This window comes from Geotrypetes seraphini, chromosome 3, assembly GCF_902459505.1.
Source record: "Geotrypetes seraphini chromosome 3, aGeoSer1.1, whole genome shotgun sequence".
Lineage (NCBI taxonomy): Eukaryota > Metazoa > Chordata > Amphibia > Gymnophiona > Dermophiidae > Geotrypetes > Geotrypetes seraphini.
The window spans coordinates 9,578,930-9,599,027 of NC_047086.1; the positions used below are offsets into that span (position 1 = coordinate 9,578,930).

The following is a 20,098-nucleotide window of genomic DNA, read 5'->3' on the forward strand; positions in this document are numbered from 1 at the left end:
ATTTAATCATGTATTTTTTAATGGGTATAACTCATGGGCACACTGTCTTTATCAGCTGTCATTTACTATGTTACTCCCCCTCCGCCACGCCCAGTAACATTGAACAGGTTTCAAAATTTTCAAGCCCTCGATCCTTTCACATTCTCAACCACCGTTTCACTTCTCCTTGCTTCCACTATGTTTTCCAAGTCTGTCCAAGAGGCTGTCTTGCTGTACAATTCTATTCTCTCCTCTGCTCTGGACCCCCCTTGCTCCCCCTGTTCCCCACTATGTCAGGCATCCCAAACTTCAACCTTGGCTCACTCCCAGTATTTGCTACTTATGTTCCTGTACCGTCTTACCAAGTGCCTTTGGCTCAAATCTCACACACATGCTGACTTCCTTCACTTCAAATTTATGCTGACCTCCTTTAGTTCTGCTCTTACACTGGTCACGCAAGACTACTATATCCATAAAAACATAGAAACATGATGGCAGATAAAGGCCAAATAGCCCATTTAGTTTGCTCATCTGCAGTAACCATTATCTCTTTCTCTCTCCGAGAGAACCCACGTGCCTATCCCAGGTCCTCTTGAATTCAGACACCTCTTCCGGGAGACTGATCAAAGCATCTACCACCCTTTCCATAAAAAAAGTATTTCCTTAGATTACGCTTGAGCCTATCACCTCTTAACTTCATCCTATGCCCTCTCATTGCAGAGTTTCCTTTCAAATGAAAGAGACTCGACTCATGTGCATTTACATTACATAGGTATTTAAACGTCTCTATCATATCTCCCCTCTCCCGCCTTTCCTCCAAAGTATATAGATTAAGATCTTTAAGTCTGTCCCCATACACCTTATGACGAAGACCACACACCATTTTAGTAGCCTTCCTCTGGACCGACGCCATCCTTTTAATATCTTTTTGAAGGTGCAGCCTCCAGAATTGTACACGTAAGGTTTAGCAACTGCCCAAAATGTAAGGTTTTGGAGGGGTAATGTTGAAGCAAACAAGCCTTACACTCCACTTGGTCCCGAGTTCGATACCCTCGTAGATTCCATGGGAAGTGAAATTACTGACAATGACAGTCGGAAGTGATTGTATAAAGAATATATTATGTAGAAATAGGTTTAATATTACAGAAAAGCAATCTTTAGAAAGATACATAAGCTTTACTGGGTTACAAATGTACAGAAAGAAATAGATATAAGCTTTACAAATACAGAGTGGATTCAGAGACTGATTGTGTGTGTGTGTGTGTGTGTGTGTGTGAGAAAGAGAGAGAGAGAGAGAGAGAGGAGAGGATAGTTTACCTGCATTACAGAGTCAAGAGGGAAGGGGGGTGGTGTTGGTCCAGGTTCCAGAGAGAAGGGAGGGGGTGTCCAGAGAGTGTGAGAGAAATTCATCTCAAATTTATAAGTTTGAAATCTGTTCTAACAATAAAATCTATTGAAGTTAAGTACCTCTAAGTGAGTGGGGTGTGAGAGACTGGGGAAAAAAGAGGGAGAAACTGTTAATTTCGAGTATCACTCTGACAATGTTTCCGATTAAGGGCTAGATTCACTAAGGGCACGGATCGTATCCGATCCGTGTCCGGGGGGGCTGATTCACGAATCGATCGGAATCACGCACTCAACCAAACGCCCGGATCGCTCCATAGCGATCTGTAGATAGTCTGCGCATGCGTTGGTCCTCCATGCCTGGCAGAACAGGAAACTTCTTTTTTTTTGTTCGCAAGCCCGTGGTTTTAACCCACTTTAAGCCCGCGGATTAAAACCACGGGCTTGTACTGTGGTGAAGGGCAGGAGAGTCGGGGTGGTAGGAGAGATTCGGGGCTAGAGCAAGAGATGAGGCAGAGCGCCGATCGTGTAAAGCAGGAGATCAGGGCTGAGAGCAGGGCAGCAGAAGCCAGGGCAGTCAGAAAGGACCTTAGCAGTCGCTTATTTTTGGATCGGTCAGCCCAGTCAGTGTCCCTCTTTTTTTTTTTTTTAGGGAATCGCTGCCTGCCTACATTTGAATGCCGTTCCTCCTCATTTGAATGCACGGATCGGAGGATGATCGAAACAGAGGTTAGTGACTCGGGTTGGAGGGAAATCGGGTTGCAAAGGGGTTGCTAAGTGGTTGGAAGTTGATTGGTGGGCTTAGTGAATCCAGCCCTAACTATGCAGCTGGGGCTACTGTCTATTTCAAGCTGTCCATCTTATGCACCAGACATTACCACATCTTAGCACCTCTTAGCTGTACCAAGGTCCTTTGTTACCTTTAAGCACTGATGTAATCTAGGCATTCTGGGGCAATCTGAGGCTGTCTGCACTGACATGCCCTAAGGTCAGAGATGAATGATATGATCTCCCATAGGCCTTTGCTGACATTAGTAAGGCCAACCGAAAATGCTGACTGCTAGCAATGCTAGGCTGACAGTACACAATATTCTAAATGAGATTTCACCAAAGTCTTATACAGGGACATCAATACCTCCTTTTTCCTACTGGCTTTACCTCTCCCTATGCAACCTAGCATCTGTCTAGCTTTCGCCGTCACCTTTTCAACCTGTTTGGCCACCTTAAAATCATCACATACAATTACACCCAAGTCCCGCTCTTCTGTCGTGCACATAAGTTCTTCACACCCTTTGGATTTTTGCAGCCCAAATGCATGACCTTGCATTTCTTAGCATTAAAGTTTAGCTACCAAATTTTAGACCATTCTTCAAACTTCGCCAGGTCTTTCTTCATGTTATTCACACCATCTGGTGTGTCTACTCTATTGTAGATTTTTGTATCATCCGCAAAGAGGCAAATCTTACCTGACAACCCTTCAGCAATATCTTTGTAAAAATGTTAAAAAGAACAGGCCCAAGAACAGAACCTTGAGGCACACCACTGGTAACATCCCTTTCCTCAGAGCGATCTCCATTGATCACTACCCTCTTGTCGCCTTCCACTCAAACATTTCTTGACCCAGCCTGTCACTTTGGGATCCATCCCGAGGGCACTCAGTTTATTTATTAGATGTCTGTGTGGAACATTGTCAAAGGCTTTGCTAAAATCTAAATATACCACATCTAGCGCACATCCTCTATCCAATTCTCTGGTCACCCAATCAAAGAAATTGATCAGATTTGTCTGACAAGACCTACCTCTAGTGAATCCATTTTGCCTCTGGTCCTGTAATCCATAGGATTCCAGAAACATGACCATTTTCTGTTTTAAAAGCGTTTCCATTAATTTGCTTACCATAGACGTCAGACTTACCGGCCTGTAATTCCATACTTCTGCCTTATTTCCACTTTTGTGTAGAGGGACCACCAGGGCTGTGGAGTCGGAGTCGAGGAGTCGGAGTCGGAGTCGGAGGAAATTTCGGGTACCTGGAGTCAGAGTCAGAAGTACAAAAAACTGAGGAGTCGGAGTCGGAACATTTATCTACAGACTCCATTTTTGAACTTGGCATACCAATCACGAGCGATTCTTTCAGCTATAGCACCCACTATATACACAACACAAATGTTGCGAGCAGCTTCTGCGGCCTTAGAACCTTGATTAAAAGCAAAAAGAAGGTGGTGTCGAAAATGCTCATTTCTCTCAACTTGACATTCCATTTTAACAATCTGAAAATTAACCAGTGCTGTGGAGTCGGAGTCGGAGTTGAGGAGTCGGAGTAAATTTCGGGTACCTGGAGTCGGAGTCTGAAGTACAAAAAACTGAGGAATCGGAGTTGGAACATTTATCTACCGATTCCACAGCCCTGGGGACCACATCCGCCCTTCTCCAGTCCTCCGGTAACACTCCCAATTCTAGAGACTCGTTGAAAAGGTCAGTCAGCAGAGCTACCAGAACTTCCCAACTCCCTTTCTTCCAACCCTTGCCGTCTCTAATTCCCTCCTCAAAGTGCCCCTCCTGACCCCTTCATCTCTCTCTCTCCAGACGATGGCTGAATACTTCCATGACAAGGTTCACAAGATTGCTCTTGAATTCACTGCAAAGTCACATCCTCCCCTTTCCACCATCCACTCTCCTGACCTTCAAGCTCACACCATCCCTTCTTCCTTCACCCAAACAACTCAGGAAGTACCCACACATCCTCCTCTTGCATGGTCCCACCCTCTCAACACTCTTTCAACTACAGCTGACTTTTATTGCTTCAAAACCATAACAGGTTCATCCCCAATCTATCTATCCCATCATTTTGAATTTCCAGGTACAACTTGAACACGTAGTGCCTACTTGTTCGCTTTTCCATCCTTGAAGGGCTGTATTTACAAGAGATTCCTTGATAGAACACTATCATTCCAAGCAGGCAAATGGAATAAATGTTTAACCAACTTTATCTCAAACGCACTTTCTTACCAAACTTTTAGGAAGTCAATCAAAACTTATCTCTCTGATAAATCTCTCTGACTCCACTTCTGCCTTGATGTACTTTTAAAATATTTGCAAGAAAAATTTGATTAATCTTACCATGCTAATGGAATTTTTAAAGTATTTTATAATATCGCTGTCTTTATTGCAGTATATAAAAATAAAGTTATTATTATTCCCACCTCTCTACTTAACCCCATCTCTCTACTTAACCCCATCCCTTCCATCTGCCATATCCTATACCAATCCATTTCCACTGCAACTGTCACATCCTCCCCTTCAAACATTCAGTGGTTAAGTTGCTTCTCAAAAAACCCTCGCTGGACCCCACCTGCCCCTCCAACTATCACCCTCTCTCCCTTTTCCCATTCAAGCTACTCGAGCATGCTGTCCTTCATCGCTGCCTCGAATTCCTTTCATCTCGACAGACTTTTGATTCTCTACAATCAGCTTCTACCCGCTATAGGAAATTTGTTTGATATTTCTTTAAATTTGATTCAGTGTTCTCCTGACTCATATTATTTGAGATTTTAATTTCTGTCAATCTTTCTGTTCAAGATGATTATGCTTGGAAATGTATTTGAAAATTAAATAAAGAATTAAAAAAAAAACAAAACCAACAACATTAAGTCCAAAGAACACTTATTAAGGATGGAATTCCATTAATCCAAAAACACCGGGTTGTCTAAAAACAATCTAGGTTCAGTCTTCATGTGGACAGGGAAGAGGGGTAATTATTTTGCTGAGGGTCGGTTTGCAGAGACCGCTTACTGGTCTCAATCCTCTACATAATGTTGATGCTCACCAATAGTTTTTCAGTGCGATACTGTTCAAACTCATGTTTAAACAAGGTTCTTATTAGTTATCTCTACATATGACAGTATTCACTTTAGTTGCGAGTTTCTATACTCCTTAAGCAGATTCTACAGTTGAAACACGACTTGTATTGATTTAATAAAAGTCTTTTGAAGGACTACAACTGGTTTGATCTTTGTCTCTGCCAACCCAATGTGTTTGTTCCTGTACTGCCTTGCGGAGGTTTGTTTCTTTTGTTGTTTAGCACATCTCCAGGTTAGGGTTGTTTTTTTTGCTACATTAGGCACGAACTAACACCTAACGCAGCTTAAAAGAACTCCTATGTGTCTCTATAAAATACTACCACAAATCCTGAAGAAATCATGCTTAGATTGAAAGTGCAGGTATAAATGTAGATGCGTATTTTATAAAATATGTGGACTACCCTCTTTACGAAAATATGTATTTTTGGAAATTGCATTATAAATTAGTCTTACATTTGTATATTTCACCAAGAAGAGCTCATCTTGCCAAGTTTTGCCTTACCTCAGCTTGTCCAAAATGTGGTCATCTAGATGCTCATTTGGGACATATGTTTTGGACTTGTCCGTTCATTACAGTCTTTTATAATAATAATCATAATTTATTTTCTTGTATACTGCCCTACCAACAGTTCTAGGTGGTTCACAACAGAAAAACAGACATTTCAGTAAAAATACAATCTCATATACAGTACTGATATATCATTAAATTCAACCTTATTTCAAAAACACACAGTTACAATAGATCTTCACTTTTCTTGGAGCTCTTTGGAGTGTGACTATTCGACGCTCCCTCCCCCCCACTACTCTTTGGCTTGATACTGTCCCATCATCCTAAGCAGGAGGGTTCTAATGCCTTTTTTTAAGTGGTGCACCTTAGTGGCGTTGAAATGCATTTTGATCACGTGGCTTGATGCAGATGCACCTGCCTTTTCTCTGTGGAGGACACAATTGATTTACCTATTGACTTGGGAACGCTGTGACATCACCGATTTCTCCTCTGCTAAGGGCTTGCAATTCCAGGGCTCACCTCTGTCTTCTACATTGTTCAATTTATACTTGGTTCCGCTCAGTTTACAAATTTCCTCTCTGGGTAGTTATGCAGATGACATAACAATAATTATTCCATTGTCTGTTTTCTCAAACAAAATTATATCTTTTATTCAATTAATACTTGAAGCTATGAAATCTTGGATGAGTGATTTCAGGTTAAAACTTAGGGCTCCTTTTACTAAGGTGCATTAGGGCCTTAATGTGCGGAATAGCACACGCTGGACCTTAACGCCAGCATTGAGCTGGCGTTATTCTAGAAGCGTACCGCAAGGTAATTTTGTGCATGCGCTAAAAACGCTAGCGCACCTTAGTAAAAGGAGCCCTTAATCCAGATAAAACAAGATTTTGGGGGGGCATCTCCTTCTGATACGATCAGAGGACGCTCTAAATTTGAAGGGTAACGTTTATGCTATTTCACCGACTATAAAAATTTTGGGAGTTAACCTTGATCACAAACTATCATTTGATTTTCAAATCACTACTTTGATCAAAAAATCTCATTTCCTTTTATGGAAATTAGGAACAGTAAAGTCCTATTTTGATTTTGCAGTGCTTAGACTGATGGTGCAGTCTCTTATTTTGTGTTCGTTGGATTATTGTAATATTCTTTATCTTTCGATCTCTAAGCGAAATATAAAAAGGATGCAGATCATTCAGAATACTGCGATAGGTTGATTTTTGGATTGAAACGAACAGATCACGTTTCACAGTATTATCATAAATTGCATTGGTTGACCGTTGAGGCGGAGTGATTTTTATGTTGGGCTGCTTATGTTTCAAGGTTTCGAATGGATTGCTGACTACTTATCCCTCTGATTCTTTCAAATTTGTTGATAGAAAACATTTATGTATAGTATGTCACTTTGATTTTCCATCAGTAAAGGGATGTTTCTATAAATGTTTCCTTGGTAAAATGTTAGCTTTCCAGGCAGCTTTATGGGAGAAAGAAATTGGTATTCATATAGCTATTTCTCCATCATATTCAGTCTTTAGAAAAATGTTGAAAAACATATCTTTTTGGCAAATATCATGATTAATCTTAGCTTTAAAAACTGTTGGAAATGTATTTTCTTTTAAATTCTTATGACTTATTGTGATCTGCTAGACCAGGGCTGCCCAAGTCCAGCCCTCGAGATCTACTGGCAGGCCAGGTTTTCAGGATCTCCACAATGAAGATGCATGAAAGAGATTTGGCTGCACTGCCTTCTTGGGATGCAAATCTCTCCCAGGAATGTTCATTGTGGAGATCCTGAAAACCTGGTCTGCCAGTAGATCTCGAAGACCGGACTTGGGCAGCCCTGTGCTAGACTGTTAGTAACTCTTGACCTGTAAACCGCACAGAACCAGGCGCCATCTTGGTGGGGCACCGGCACTTGTCCTTCCCCCCACCCCCCCTCCACCCCCGCTCCTTCCCAATCCCCCCCCCCCCACCGTTGTGCGCCCCTTCCTTGGTACCTCTTAAATTTTCCTGGCACAAGTGGTATGAACTTGTTGCCCTTGTCAGCTCTCTCTGACATCACTTCTGGATCCCATGCCTAGGGCAGCAAGTTTGTGATGCTGCTCACGCCAGGCAAATTAAAGAGGTAGGGGGAAAGATAGAGGGCGTGCACAATGGGGGGGGAGTCAGAGAAGAGGGCGAGGGAGGGCGCCACTTCCCTTGCTACACCACTTCATGTGCTGATATTGGATGACCTGGACACAAGTCTGTGAAGTGCTCTTTTGATATTGTATACTTCTCCCTCCGCAATAAAGTTCATGATCTGCAAGCCCTGATGTTAGAGGGAGACCTGGATATTGTTGCTATCACAGAGATGTGGTTCAGTGAATCCCACGGATGGGATGCAAACATACCGGGATATAATCTTTTTAGAAAGGACAGAGATGGTCAAAAAGGTGGAAGAGTAGCTCTCTATGTAAGGATTAATATCCAAGCGTCTGAAATGCAAGGGACCTGGGGAGAGGAAAAATTGATATGGATCGCTCTGAAAGAGGAGATGGAACTTCTGTCTACGTGGGTGTAGTCTACAGACCTCCGACTCAATCACAGCAAATTGATAAGGATCTGATTGTGGATATCCAAAAGTTTGGAAAGAAAGAAGAGGTGCTGCTATTGGGAGATTTCAACCTGCCATATGCGGACTGGAAAGTTCCATCTACAGAATCGGAAAAAAGTAGGGAGATTATGGATGCCTTTCAAGAGACTCTGCTCAGACAAATGGTGACGGAACCCACGAGGAAAAAGCGATATTGGATCTGGTCCTCACAAATGGAGAGAGTATATCTAATGTGGGTGCTCACCTAGGAAATAGCAATCATCAAAAGGTTTGGTTTGATATAACAGCTAAAGTGAAGGGCAGCCGCACGATACTAAAAGTTCTAGATTTAAAACATACGGATTTTAATAAAATGGGAGAGTACCTGAAGAATAAGCTGTTAAGATGGGAGGACATAAGAGAAGTGGAAAAACTGTGGTCTAAGCTGAAAGGAGCTATAAAAATGGCTACTGTATGTGAAGAAAATAAATAAAAACAAAAGAAAAAGGAAACTGACATGGTTCTCTAAACTAGTGGCAGAGAAAATAAAGGCAAAGAGTTGGCGTTCCTGAAATATAAAAATACCCAAGAAGAAGAGTACAGAAAGGACTACCGGGTGAAACTGAAAGAAGCCAAGAGGGAGATATACCTGGCGAAAGCGCAGGCGGAAGAGCAAATGGTTAAAAATGTAAAAAAGGAAGACAAAATTTTTTCAGATATATCAGTGAAAGGAGGAAGATGAAAAATGGAATTGCTAAACTAAAAGATGCTAGGAACCGATATGTGGAGAGTGATGGGTCTGGAGACGGGAGTGGTTCCTGGTGACTGGAGAAAAGCGGATGTGGTCCCTATTCATAAAAGTGGTCACAGGGATGAAGCAGGAAACTACAGGCCGGTGAGCCTCACTTCAGTTGTTGGAAAAATAATGGAAGTGTTGCTGAAAGAAAGGATAGTGTACTTCCTTGAATCTAATGGGTTACAGGATCCGAGGCAACATGGCTTTACAAAAGGTAAATCGTGCCAAACGAACCTGATTGAATTTTTTGATTGGGTGACCAGAGAGCTGGATCGAGGACATATGCTAGATGTAATTTACTTAGATTCAGCAAAGCCTTTGACACAGTTCCTCATAGGAGGCTCTTGAACAAACTTGAAGGGCTGAAGTTAGGACCCAAAGTGGAGAACTGGATTAGAAACTGGTTGACAGACAGACGCCAGAGGGTGGTGGTTAATGGAAGTCGCTCGGAGGAAGGAAAGATGAGTAGTGGAGTCCCTCAAGGTTCGGTGCTGGGGCTGATCCTGTACAATATCTTCATGAGTGACTTTGCTAAAGAGTTAGAAGGAAAGGTTTGCCTTTTTGCAGATGATACAAAGATTTGTAACAGAGTAGACACCGAAGGAATCGAAAACATGAAAAAGGATCTAGAAAAGTTAGAGGAATGGTCTAAAATCTGGCAACTAAAATTCAATGCAAAGAAATGCAGAGTAATGCATTTGGGGATTAATAATTGGAAGGAGCCGTATATGCTGGGAGGTGAGAGGCTGATATGCACGGATGCGGAGAGTGACCTTGGGGTGATAGTGTCCGAAGATCTAAAAGCGAAAAAACAGTGCGACAAGGTGGTGGCTGCTGCCAGAAGGATGCTGGGCTGCATAAAGACAGGCGTAATCAGTAGAAGAACAAAGGTGTTGTTGGCCCCTGTACAGGTCGTTGGTGAGGCACCACTTGGAGTATTGTGTTCAGTTTTGGAAACCGTATCTGGCGAAGGACTCAAAAAGGCTTGAAGCGATCCAGAGGAGGGAGAAGAAAATGATAGGAGGTTTGCGCCAAAAGACGTATGAGGAGAGACTGGAAGCCCTGAATATGTATACCTTAGAGGAAAGGAGGGACAGGGGAGATATGATTCAGACTTTCAAATACTTGAAAGGTATTAACGTAGAACAAAATCTTTTCCAGAGAAAGGAAAATGGTAAAACCAGAGGATATAATTTGAGGTTGAGGGGTGGTAGACTCAAGAGCAATGTAAGGACATTCTTCTTTACGGAGAGGGTGGTAGATGCCTGGAATGAGCTCCCAAGAGAGGTGGTGGAGAGGAAAATGGTGATGGAGTTCAAAAAAGTGTTGGACGATCACAGTGGTTCTAGAATCAGAAAATAATAGTAAATATTGAAGAACTAAGGCCAGTACTGGGCAGACCTGCACAGTCTGTGTCTGTATATGGCTGTTTGGGGAAGGATGGGCTGGGGAGGGCTTCAATGGCTGGGAGGGTGTAGATGGACTGGAGTGAGCTTTGACGACGACTTCAGTAGTTGGAACCTAAGAACAGTACCGGGCAGTACTTGCCCAGAAATAGCTAAGAAGGTAACCCCCCCCCCCCCCAACACAGATTTTTAGACTGAATCAGGTTGGACAGAATAGATGGACCATTCGGGTCTTTATCTGCCATCATCTACTATGTTACTATGTCATTGTGCATACATCTGGCAGTGCTCTAGAAATGGTAAGCAGTGGTATGTACAGTAATTTATTTAAAAATGTATATATCACCTAATAACTATGCAGTTTACAAGATTACATGTATACATATTTAAGAAATGCTAAACATGTTTCAAGAAGACATTAACTAACGGTATCATTATTTAAAAAGTGCAATAAATGTTATAAAATTACCCACTCAATGGACTGAATAAGCTCAATCTCTTCCCAGGTACCAGAAAGCCAAAGTTTTCTTTGAATGCAATAATGCAGTGTTGCTGGACTTAAGTGTAGAATATACTCTTAGTGGAATTCTGCTCATGCACATAAAGTCGGGTCTAAGCCAGCACAGTGCAGCGGCTCACTTCCTCCTCTACTGCCCAGGTCTGCACTAACAACGACCGACTACAAATCATTTTGAAAAGAAATCAAAACCTTGTTATTCAAAAAAAATTTATCCCCACTCTTGTAAATGACCCAACCATGTAAAGAGCCCCCTAATTTGTAATTTTCCTGGAAATGTCCAGTTATCTTCTTTTGTAATCCACCCAGAACTGCAAGGTATTGGTGGAATAGAAGTCACTAATGTAATGTAATGCATATCATTTGCAGAATTCTAAGCGTCCTGAGGGTGTGAGGAATTCTGCACAAATTCTGCACTTGCACCAGGGGTAAGAATAACATTTTAGCTGTACTGGCAAACCACTATCTGCCTTATATCACAGAAGCACTGGCAGATGTGAACATTACCATTTCATTAAATCAAGTTGCTTTTTTTAATATATTTCTTTGATTGCAGAAATAATTGAGGCAGCTTCATATTGTTGCAGTTCTAACAGTCCACCAAATCAAGTTTTATAATCTGAAGAATTTATGGGTCTATATTTAAAGTAAAGGCTCAAGTATTTCTTCACAGAGAGAGTGGTTGATCATTGGAACAAGCTTCCAGTGCAGGTGATGGAGGCAGACAGCGTGCCAGACTTTAAGAAGAAATGGGATACCCATGTGGGATCCCTACGAGGGTCATTAGGGCATAGACAGGGGGTGGGTAAGCAGAGTGGGCAGACTTGATGGGCTGTAGCCCTTTTCTGCCGTCATCTTCTATGTTTCTATGATGGGTCATTTGGCCTTTATCTGCCATCATGTTTCTATGTTTCTATAATCAGAAAGTTCTATGACATCACAATGCAGGTGTAAAGAGCCTTAGCCTATAGGAAGAGGAGATGCAAATGTTAAGAGCCTTAGCCAATAGGGAGAGGAGGAGAGAGTGGCTGCTGCAGACACCAGAAAGTATTTCTTCACAGAGAGAGTGGTTGATCATTGGAACAAGCTTCCAGTGCAGGTGATGGAGGCAGACAGCGTGCCAGACTTGAAGAATAAATGGGAGGGTCAAGATAAGGAAATTGGGTCATTAGGGCATAGACAGGGGGTGGGTAAGCAGAGTGGGCAGACTTGATGGGCTGTAGCCCTTTTCTGCCGTCATCTTCTATGTTTCTAAGTACTTGTTAACAGATATGTCAGTGCTCTCATCAACAGCTGAAAGGTGGAAACAGACAATATTATTGCATGCATGTTATTTTCAGGAACTTCAAAGGCATAATTTCTACTTCACTGGCTTTATGGTATATACAATGCACTTTTCCAAATTAATATCCTGAATAGGAAGCATGGAATCACTCATTTTAATTGCCAAGAAAACACTGTTGATATACTATATACATTTATTTCTTTGGGGTTTGAACAATTGCTTTCATGATTAAGGTTACTGTCTCTGCTTTTCCGGTGGATTTTCAAGCATCATGCTAACCAGTCTTCATCATAAGGAAGAAGTTTTGTTTCCAAGTCTCATTTTCAAAACAGATAGACATCCAAAAGACAGCATAAACCAGCACTAGGACGTCTTACTAGTTAAAACGTCCAAGTGTGTATTCTCAAAACAGACTTTCTAGACATCTTTCTGGTTGTTTTGTCTCCAGTGCGTCCAAATCTTTAAGGGGCATGTTAGAGGTGTGTTTTCGGCTGGCTTAGGACTTGGACGCTCATCAGGCATAATCGAACCTTTAACAAAAGATCCTGGGCTTTTTTCAGACATTTGGAGCTAGACTTGTTTTAAAAGCATCTAAATGCTAAAAATGTGCCCAAACTGACCAGATGACTACTGGAGAGATTAAGGCATGACTCCCCTTACTCCCCCCAGTAGTCACATCCAAAAACTCTCACCCAAAAACAAGTGACTGGGATTATTGGGATAATGACATCATCAATTAATTCATTATTAAACATACATAGTTGGTATATCTTCCCATTAGATTACAATTGTTTCACTAGGATTCAATTACAGATTGCATACTTCAGCAATATTCTATTGGTTCTATTCAAGTCACACGGTTTCTGGTTAATCATACTTCATTAGTAATTTTCCTTAGCAACAATAATGACTTAAATCATCACATGATACTGAAATTATCACAAACTACTGAATCACAACACATCCCAGCAGACTTATGCCCAGCTTTCATCAATAGGATTTTAATTCCCTACACCTCTACTAGAATACTTTGGTCCAATGACTAACATCTGCTAACCGTTGCCTCACTTAAAACAATAATATACGAAGACAATACATCTTTTCGGCCGTTGCCCCCCAATTGTGGAATTCCCTGCCAATCTATTTGAGAGAGGAAAGAAACATTGTTAGATTTAAAAGTCAGCTGAAATGCTTTCTTTTTAAAGATGCTTTTGACTGCTAGACACTGTAAAATCCTGCTAAAAATCTTGCTAAAGATCCACCTATCTTTTCTACAAAAAAAATTAAAAAATACCCTCCTCCTTTGGTGTTCCTTGAATGTTTTTTATCTGCTTTCGATTGTTGTACTTCCATACCTTATCCCGTACTGGTCTTGTCTGTCCTATAAGTCATGTATTTTCTGTATGAATTTTTTGTTTCCCTGTATACTGTCATAAATTGTTTTTAGAATTGTGCATCACCTTGAATACATGATTAGGCGATTAATCAAATGTTAAATAAACTTGAAACTTGAACAAGGAACAGTGTGGCAAATATGTTAGTTCTTAGGTCAATGTAACTCCTAGTCTATGCTTTCTGTTATTTATAAGTTATTTTTTATAACTTTCAGCTAGTCAACTATTATGTTTGGTCCATCACACACTTGCTAGACATTAAACCAAAATATATATTTTTCTCTATGTTTCACTGATAATAGAAAAATATGTACTCTGCATGCTGTCCAAGTCTCTGAAGCATTTCTATCATTCAGTGGCACCGCTGGCCTCGGGGGGATTGGGTGGGTGGGAACGAATCAAACGAGTTTCCCTTACTTCCTATGGGGAAACTCGCTTTGATATACCAGTAATTTGGTTTACGAGCATGCTTCTGGAACGAAATATGCTCGTAAACCAAGGTTCCATTGCTTTAAAACCAATAGGAGGAAATTTTTTTTCACTCAGAGATTAGTTAAGCTCTGGAATGTGTTGCCAGAGGATGTGGTAAGAGCGGATAGCGTAGCTGGTTTTAAGAAAGGTTTGGACAAGTTTCTGGAGGAAAAATCCATAGTCTGTTATTGAGAAAGACATGGGGGAAGCCACTGCTTGCCTTGGTTCAATACATTACAATACAATAAATCAATTTCTAGACCGTATAACCAAATAGTTCTACGCAGTTCACAAAAGAGTAATAAGGATACAGAAATAATCTGAATGAAGAGATCAGTAGCATGGAATGTTGCTACTCCTTGGGTTTTGGCCAGGTACTAGGGACCTGGATTGGCCACCATGAGAACGGGCTACTGAGCTTGGCAGACCATTGGTCTGACCCAGTAAGGCTATTCTTATCTTCTTATGATTTTTAAAGCAGCAACACAGGGATCAAGTGATGCGAAGGAATGAAGTGGTAGTGCTTCAGTTGAGCTCCTCCATATTCTTTCCCTAAAACTGCATATTATCGGCTCCCTTTGAGACTTGCTTATGATTTAATAGATTCCGAGGGTGTTTTGTACCTCAGGGAATCTCCACTTATTTATTGCAGTGTCCCGGTTGTTTGAATGGCGACACAATCCACATATCGGGAAAAGGAGGAGCTGAGAGAGGTCAACACTAAGATGGCAGAGGCGAAATGCCGACTGTTAGCTATTTATGGACGGCCGAATTGGTGGCGGAGATCACAGCAGCTGTAGAAGCCGCTTTAGATTACAAGCTGCAACAAATTCTGGGCCAAGCCGAAGAGGCTCACAAGTGGCTTGATAGTATAGGGCTGGAGATGGACGCGCACCAGCAATGCCTGGATGCATTGGAAGACCAGGCCCAAGCAGCTGTGAAAGTTTATTGTTTATCAAAAGCTTCTATACCGCTTCTAAGACTGGGAAGTCATGTGCAGGACAAGCCCGTGAAACAATTAATGGCCTGGGAACAAAAGGTCAAAGACCTTGAAAACAGGTCTTGGAAAAACAACCTCTGAAAAATTGGTCTTCATATATTTTTTTTCTTGATTTGCTCTAGGTCAGGGCTGCCCAAGTCCGGTCCTCGAGATCGACTGGCAGGCCAGGTTTTCAGGATATCCACAATGAATGCATGAGAGAGATTTGCATACCAAGAAAGCAGTGCAGGCAAATCTTTCTCATGCATATTCATTGTGTATATCCTGAAAACCTGGCTTGCCAGTAGATCTTGAGGATCGGACTTGGGCAGCCCTGCTCTAAATATATTATTAATTTGTTTTTATGTTGAATTCTAACTTGTCAAAGGACCCCTGAGGAAGGCATATTTCTGTTGAAACACGACCTGTGTAGAGTCCAGTCACCAAGACTAAACCACAGGGCATATGGTGAAATTACTGTATCATCCCTGACACATTTGAGAAAAATATTTGCACTGGAAACTACCTGAGCCTCCAGGAATTTTTGTTCCATTTTTTGTATCTTTGGATTGATCTTTATTGCCATGGAACATTGGTCCTTTTTCCTTTGGCTTGGTGTTTGATCTTAGTATTACCAGCCAGACTCCATTCTTCATGTTATTAAAGAAAGCTGTCCAAGAAATAAACACCTACAATTGATGATTTCAAGGCAGTTCAACTTTGTCACAGAATCTTCTTATTCTACCAGCTCCTCCTATTTAAAACAGGGAGCTGGGAATGTGTTCACACACCTTGTGGAAATAACACTGTTCTCCAGTTTTGATAGGGCAATGTTGAGTAGTACACTTTGGGATCTATTACTCAGGAAGGAAGGAAGATGTGACATTGTGGAGTACCTGTCATTGGCCAGCGGAGGGAGCCTGAGCAGTGAAGCTCATTGAACCTGAGAAAAGAGCTAATCTACACGGAGCTGTAAGTGCTGCTCGGAGCTGTGCACTCACCCTGAGTGGACTGTGGTGCTGAAAAGAACAGCTCCCAATCCAGAAAGCTCAGAAGGCAAGGAGCTTCTTCAGGAACTGGGCAACCTCAGGAGGAATGCTGGCCTCTGGCCTAAATCCTGGTAAGCCCTTAAGGCCACTGCTGACTGGCACTGATAGGGGGTCCTGGTGCAGCGGAGTAGAGTGGCCAGACTGACCAGTCCTGACAGGGGGGATTGGTGCAGTGGAGAAGCCCATTGGTGGGAAGGTACAAGGGGACCTATACATTGGCAGGAGCTAGAAGAGTAGCCGGAGTTAAAGAGATGACTCAGGCTTGACAACCGGTGGTGGGACTGATGAAGAAGGATTCAGGTGGTGGGGACCCAAGAGGTCAGGGAGTGAGGGATTGGTGGTACCACACAAGGAGAGTCCTCAGTGCGTGCATCTATGATAATATGACTGAGGAGCTGGGAGAGCCCTCAATGTGTGTGTGCACGATAAGATAACTGAGCGACAGTCCTCAGGGTGTGTTTGATTTATTTATTGTCTTATTTAGTGATAATAAGGTTGAGAGGCTGGGAGAGCCCTCAGCGAATGTGTACAGGATAAGACAACTGAGTGACAGAAGTGCTTGAAGAGTCCAAAGTTGGAGGCAGCCAGGTTGATCCTGGAAGAATTGGCTAGAGTTCTGAGGAGTGTCTGGCAGAGTAACTGGCTGGGATGATAGCAACTGGTGGAGTGACCAGTAAATTACAACAGAAGCTGCCGAAGACCTGAAGGGCCAATGCAGGGTCAGAGAAAGGACTCTTGAGAAGAACTGGAGAGATGGGTTGTGGGGGAACTGGTGTTGGTAATGCGATGGAGTCGAGATTTGATTGGATTTTGTCAGCAAAGAAGTTGGAGAGCGTTTCGCTGTTGAGTTCGGTGTTAAGGCTTTGGTTGCCACCTTGCGATGCTGTGAATATCTCTTTTGTTAGTTCAAAAATGGTTTTTGACTTATTGGGGATCTTTACGGTAGCATGTTTGTATTCTTCATGCCGTTTCTTCCAGCTGGATTTGTCTTTGTTAAGCCTGGATTTGTACCACTTCCTTTCTTCTTTCCTTAGGTCTCTCTTCTCAGTTTTTAAGTTGTCAGTAAACCAAGGGGAGGAGAGTTTGTAGGGATAGTACTTGATTTCTTTGACTAGAGCTAAGCCTTCGTAGAGGGTTCTTAATTTGGTGTGCCAGTACATGGCTAGTCTGTTATTGAGAAAGACATGAAGGAAACCACTGCTTGCCCTGGATCAGTAGCATGGAATGTTACTACTTTTTGGGTTTTGGCCAGGTATTAGTGACCTGGATTGACCACCATGAAAACGGGCTACTGGACTTGATGGACCATTGGTCTGACTCAGTAAGACTATTCTTATGGCAGCCTCATCAATGGATTTGGAATTAGGTTTTAATGTTCCCACTGGTTTGGAAAGGCCTGAGGAGAGATCCCCTAAGTCAGGGGTAGGCAATTCCAGTCCTCGAGAACCGGAGCCAGGTCAGGTTTTCAGTATATCCACAATAAATATGCATGAGATAGATTTGCATCTCAAGGAGGCAGTGCATACAAATCCATCTCGTACATATTCATTGTGGATATCCTGAAAACCTGACCTGGCTCCAGCTCTCGAGGATCGGAATTGTCTACCCCTGGCCTAAGTCAATAGCGTTGTTGTATATTTTCTTAGGTTGGATTTGCTTCCTGGTTGATGGTTGCTTTGTTGTGTAGGTGTGATTAAATATGATCAGATGGTGATCAGACCAGGGTACTGGTTTGATGGAGCAGCTAGGAGCTTCTGTGATGAGTGATGTATCTTTCTGAATAAAAATTAGGTCTAGGATGTGGCCCATAGAGTGAATCAGTAAGGGAACTATTTGGTGGAAGCCTAGGTCTGATAGTGACATGATGAAGTCTGCTGGGGATCCAGTTTGTTAGTCTCCCGGTATGATAATCTGCTAGTAGGCGATGATGATGACCACTTTGCCAAAGATGGATAACAAATCATCTAAGACAACCATAGGAGAATAGAGAGCTCTGTATATCAAGGCAACAGTGAGATCTCTGTTGTAGCCCACTGAGAAGATGAGGCATTCTAGTGCGTTTAGTGTGATAGCATCTATTAATCTTGGGTTGAGGCTGGATTTAATGATAGTGGCTACACCTTCTCCTCTAGTATCGATGTGTGAGCAGGCTAGAGCTTGATATCCTAGTGGGCAGAGAATACCTAGAGTGACTCTGTCATTGACCTTGAGCCATGTTTTATAGGCTGCTAAATTCAAAATCACTGAAGATCTTGGACATTTGGATTGGATTTACTGCAGGTGAGGCTGGACTCATTTAGAGCACTGGTCTTTGACCTGGGGGCCGCGCGTGAGCGGACTGCTGGGTACGATGGACCACTGGTCTGACCCAGCAGTGACAATTCTTATGTTCTTATGTACAATACTAATACATAGGCATTTTGAGTTACCCTCTCTGTCCCAAACAGGCTCACAATCTAATTAAAGCACCCAAGAGAAGACATCATGTATATAACAGATTATACCTAAGTAGTCCATTCGACCTAGTAGACTTTGATCAATGTTCTATACTTTCCCTGGGGTATTTTCTTTTTTCCTTCCTTCTTAATATATATATATTAAGAAGGAAGGAAAAAAGAAAATACCCCAGGGAAAGTATAGAACATTGATCAAAGTCTACTAGGTCGAATGGACTACTTAGGTCAAATTGGATTATGATTGCGCTGTGACCCTTGCTTAACAGTTTTTTGCTGTATGTAACTACTGCTGCGACCACCATCTTGGTGTAGTGATTTTTCCTGAATTCCAATTATGAAGGGTGGAGGATACTGAAGCATTGTAAGTAGCATTCGAGTTGCTTTGTGACATATCCTTCCATCATTTTGAAAAATAGGGTGATGGAAGCTATTGGTTGTTAATTGGTCACAGCAGAGGGGCCGAGTTATGGGTTCTTGGGAATGGGCGTTAAGATAATTCCTCCTCCTGATTTTGAGAAAAGGCCAGCTTTTAGTTGATAGTTGAGCCATTGGGTTATTTTTCCAATGGTTGTTGGGGTAGCTGCTTTGATCAGATAAGGTGGGCAGGTGTCAAGGCTGCAGTATGCTTTGGGATATTTTAGGAGAAGCCATTTTGTGTTTTTGAATTTAGTCTCATCAAAATCATGCTAAGATCTGTCTGCTGGAATTTCCATAGGTGGTTTTATTGCAGTGGGTCTAGCTGGATTAGTGGGGGATAGCTGGTCTTGTGTGGATTGAATCTTTGTTTTAAAATAGTTAGCTGGTTCAGAGGCTGTTGGAATAGAGGGGTTGTTGCCTTTGTGATCTTGTTTGTGTTGGTTAGGTTATCTAATACTGAGAACAGTTTGTTGATTTTAAGATTATATTCTGTGTTGATCTATTTAGAGTAGTACTCTTTCTTCAATAGTGATTTATATTCTAGGATTTTCTGGCACCACTTAGTCTTATTTTCTGGAGAGGGGTGTTTACGCCAGTAGCTGCTGAGTTGAACCACTTTTCTGATAATCTTTGGATTCTTTTGATACGTTTGAGTGGGGCTTGTTTGTTTAGGATTTGTTCATTACTCATTATCCAGTGGTCCAGGAAGTCTTGATCAGGGATAGGGAGTTATAGTAATGAGTTATCTATTTAATTCCAGTATGATTCAGGGGCTTCTTTGTTTCCATAGTAAGAGGCTACTCGGCAGGTAGGTTTGGTTGTTGATCTCTCTTTCCAGAATATGGTGAATTCTAGGAGTAAGTGGTCTGACTAATGTACTTTGGATAGGGAATTAAATTTTACGTAGCTTATGCTTTTTGCTGAATTGGAGGAGGTGAATAGGTCTAACTGATGGCCCTTTTTGTGTATGGGTTGTTGAAACAAGGGTTTAAGGTCTCGCTCATTTAAGAGGTCGATAAATTTCAGGGTTTGAGAGTTTGAAGTTGAATCTAGGTGGAGGTTGAG

At 42.0% G+C, this 20,098-nt stretch overlaps 1 protein-coding gene across 1 annotated transcript in view; it reads right to left on the bottom strand.

Moving 5' to 3' along the window:
• The window catches only part of AFG1L (AFG1 like ATPase), a 283,959-nt gene that overhangs the window by 193,035 nt on the left and 70,826 nt on the right, over positions 1-20,098 (bottom strand). The window lies entirely within an intron of this gene.